Below are 4,277 nucleotides of genomic sequence, written 5' to 3' on the forward strand. Positions count from 1 at the left end.
CCATTCTATCACTCAGCCTTACAGACATCCACAAGTTTTCTAAATACCTATTTAAAGTCACTGACTTGGTATAAAAGTGGTCAATTTTATGGGTGGACATTTTTAGAGGATAAATTTTAAATATAGTTAGGAGGTACAGGTTCTCCCCAGGGAGCAATCCTTTATAATGGCATAGTTAAAATGATACTGAAAAGTTTTATTTTTCAGTGCAGTTGTCACAAATACATAACACTGTGAAAATATTGTCTGTATTCACTAGTTGTATACTTTTCTTCCACAGGCTAGATGCTTTGGACAAGGGCTATTATGCATACTTGGTGATGTTAGTTATGATCTTAAAAAAATGACATATAAAATACAAATAAAAAGAGAGATTAAATGAAGAGAGCATTATTATGGAACAATAAAATAAATGGTTAAATCGTGCAGAAAAAATTGTTGAAATGCATTAAAAACTAAACATTTTGTGCACAAACCACTTAATAAAATGACCCATGATAATTTAATTTTTTAAAACATATATATGCTATTTTTATCAATTTTTTATTTCTTTAATTCATTTACTACTATTTTTTTCTGCCAAATATTACACAGTTCTGAGATAATACCCCTGAGTGTGATTCATTTTCAGTGAACAGTTAAGGCTGACCTTTCAAGCATCAGGTCATTGTTCGTCTTCTTTATTAATATTTTCAGATTCCATACCATCATTTTATATTCCCCTGAAAATTTTTCTCACAAGGATTTTGAGTCTGACTAAAAATAAAAGAAAATAAAAAAGAGAAGACAGAGCATATTAAGAAGAATGAACAGTGAGAAGGTAATTAGAATCCATAATGCCTTTGAGATCCATGAGTTCTGAACCTATAAGCCCAAGCACTTTGATACTCTACCTACATATCTCTAATTATAGTTTTGCCTCTAGTTGGAGATTACCAGAAATCTCAGGTATTAGTTTTCTATAAAAATAGCATATTGCATTTTTGGCAAAGAAATACAATATAGGAGAATTTCAATGAACAATAAATATAGTGATGATTTCTTAAGAAACATTTTTCAGATCAGGTACGCAATGAGGCAATTTGCATGCAATTATTAAAGATGACCTCATCTTCTGATCTTTCCTTTATAATCATTAATTACATTTCTTTCAATAAAACCCCCTGGGAGAACCATTTGTAACATTCAATAAAAGAGTTAAGTAAATTAATTTCACTTAGTGGTGCATTTTTCTATGTTTACTTACTCTTCGCATCATTATGAGTTTAATGTGCACTAATACTAAATATATAATAAAATAATAAATTAACCCTAATTTTCTACCAAGTGTTTCTATTGTTAATTAAAAGGGGAAAAAAGCCACAAAAGCTAACTAATCAAGAGACATCATTTATCTTTCAAATTAGCATGCATTTATGTGTACTTAGTTCAGGCTTGCTGTGTTCTCTGTCTTATTAATACAATATTAAATAGAACATTTTTTCAGCCACAGAGTTATTGTTGCCTGTTAGAAGGATTTATGTATATCAATATTTAAAGTATTTTATTAATGGGAAATAGATATACACAGATAATGATTAGTAAATAAAGAAGGAAATAGTCCTTTTATCTATTTTTTTTTTTTTTGAGGAATGGCAGTGAAGGTTTATTCAAAAGATTAAAATGGCATTGAGTGTTCAAAGATGAATAAGTGTTAATGTGAAAGAGAGTTTGGAATGGTGTGAAGAGTGTAGGTGTAGTTCAGAAAGAAGACAAATATAAAAGTAATATTCAGAAGGATGAAATAACTTGCTCTTTTTTCAGAACTGCGTGCACTCTTGTCAATCTAGAAAATGAGATCTATCAGGGAAGATGAGAGAGGCATAGCTAGTGAGAATCCCAGACAGAGAAGCAAGAACCAGATCAAGGTTAAGGAATTTTTATACAAATTTAAGACATGTTCACTTTATTTTATAGGTAAAGAGAAATCAGTGTTGGGTATTATGAAAAGAGATCACGTGATTAAAAATATTTACCCATGAAAAATTTTGGAAAGTTAGTGGTGTATTTATCATTCAAAGTGATTTATCTTTACCTGTAGGGTTTTTTTAAATTATTATTGTTTTGTTTTAGGGTTCTACTTTTTAAAATTAGACCTTGAGTCTAAGTCTTATTGTGCCATCTAAGACAGGATAGTAAGTAAGTAGAGAAAATTAAGAAACAATTATAATATCTAAATAAAATATTTTTAAAACTCATAATGGAAACCATTGATCTAAAGTCAAAATTTTACATTTAAAAAATAGGCTTTTTGAAAGAGGAAGGATTTTTTTAAAGCAAAAATATTAATTGTCAGAAGCTCTCTGCATAATACTTGTATTTCATGCAACTAGGTAGAGAAAATGCAGAGCAATTTAAGAGCTATTCTAATTTTTCTTATAGCTACTTTGAGGGGAGTTAATTCAGAAGGTTGAGACAGGAAAATCTTTAGAGAAGGAAAGATGAACAAGAGAATAAAACCCTTGATGTAGATATTAATAGAACATTAAATGAAGGCAAACTGTAGAGATTCTCTCTAAATTCAGAGTAATCTCAGAGCACTCGAATACTTCTGCCTCATTTATCATGATATATCTTGAGAATGAGCCTCACAGAGAAGTTGTGCATCCATCTCAGTTGTGAATCTGAGAGGTGAGTAACAATAGCTCAGTAAAGTTGAGTAGATTGAAAGATTCAAGACAAGCAGGGAGAAGTAGGCAAGAGTTCCTAAACACATTAAAATCTTAAATATGCATGCATTTTTTTTCAGAAAATAGGTGTGCGTGATCTATTTGCATCATTTTTATTTCCTCGATAGCATATGTATATTTCTTTCCTTCTCTACCTACCTATCTTAACTAATAAAATTTTTAAAAAGCTGCTCTAAGGAAATATATTACTTCTCAGTTTAATTGTAAATTTATTGATTTCCTAGATGTCTATATGGTACCACTTTTATTTTAATCTGTTCCATGGTGTCTCAGGGTATGAAGGATGCCAATATCAGAATTAAAATCCAAACTCTAAAACTAATGCATATCAAAATGTGAGCAGGCTAAACAGACTCCTGTATTACGCTGGTACCATAAAAAAGTGAATTTACTGGGCCTAGATTTGTAGTCTAGATGATTTTTGAGAAGAACAGACTCAATTTGTCTATGGAAGGAAAAATCCCAAAGTTACGTTTTTGAGGTTTCTAAATATTAAATCAACTGTTATTCATAGTACAACAACAACAACAAAAAACAAATTGACAAAATTCACAAAGCTGTACACTATGGATATCAACAGAAACAACAACTAATAGATAAGATATTATCTTTTGAGTTATGAGATATACATTCCAAATTCAAAAAGACAAGCAAAAATTTACTGAAACAATATATTTGGAATGAAAGAATGAGTTAAGTAAATAAAACTTTAAAAAAAAGTAATTAGAGCTTGTCTAAAAAGACAATTTGTGAAAAAATTTCCAAAATGATATTTCAGAAATTATGAAATATGTTTATCAGAATTAAAAACTCAATAGGTAGATTAAAATTTTTTTTGGAAATGCTGGAAAGAGAATAAATTAACTAGAAATAAGATCTGAGGAAATTACCAGAATATCAACAGCAGGTACAAAATAATAAAAGGCAGGTTAAGAGACATAGGTAAAATAAGAGATTCCAATACATGTTAAACATACATTACAGACGAAAATGTTTTAAAAAAAGAAACAATATTCGACTAGACAAGGACCTGATTTTTGAAAGTTTGATAAAATATTTATATCCACAGACATAGAGGGGAAAAAAACTATGTAAAAGAAGAGGATAAAACTAAAAGAAAATTCAGAGCTTGATTTATTGTAGAAAACCCCGAGAGAAAAAAAAAAAAAGTTCAAATCTGCCAAAGGGAAAACTATTTGCCAAAAAATTTTTAAACAATAACAATGGAGTCAGACTGTACCTGTAACTTTTATGGTCTGCACTTCATATAGTTACAGTCAGAATTGAATTTGATTGTACAATACTCAGCTGGTGTCAGAAAACTGATGGCAAAACAGACCTACCAACATTTATGGAAAGAGATTTATAATATTAAACAAAATTTTTCCAAAAAATAATAAAAAAGCCAATCCCCCAGCTTTCTTTTATTTTTTTTAATTTTTTTTTTATTTATTTATGATAGTCACAGAGAGAGAGAGAGGCAGAGACACAGGCAGAGGGAGAAACAGGCTCCATGCACCGGGAGCCCGACGTGGGATTCGATCCCGG

Source organism: Canis lupus, chromosome 19 (genome assembly GCF_011100685.1).
Source record: "Canis lupus familiaris isolate Mischka breed German Shepherd chromosome 19, alternate assembly UU_Cfam_GSD_1.0, whole genome shotgun sequence".
NCBI classification, from domain to species: domain Eukaryota; kingdom Metazoa; phylum Chordata; class Mammalia; order Carnivora; family Canidae; genus Canis; species Canis lupus.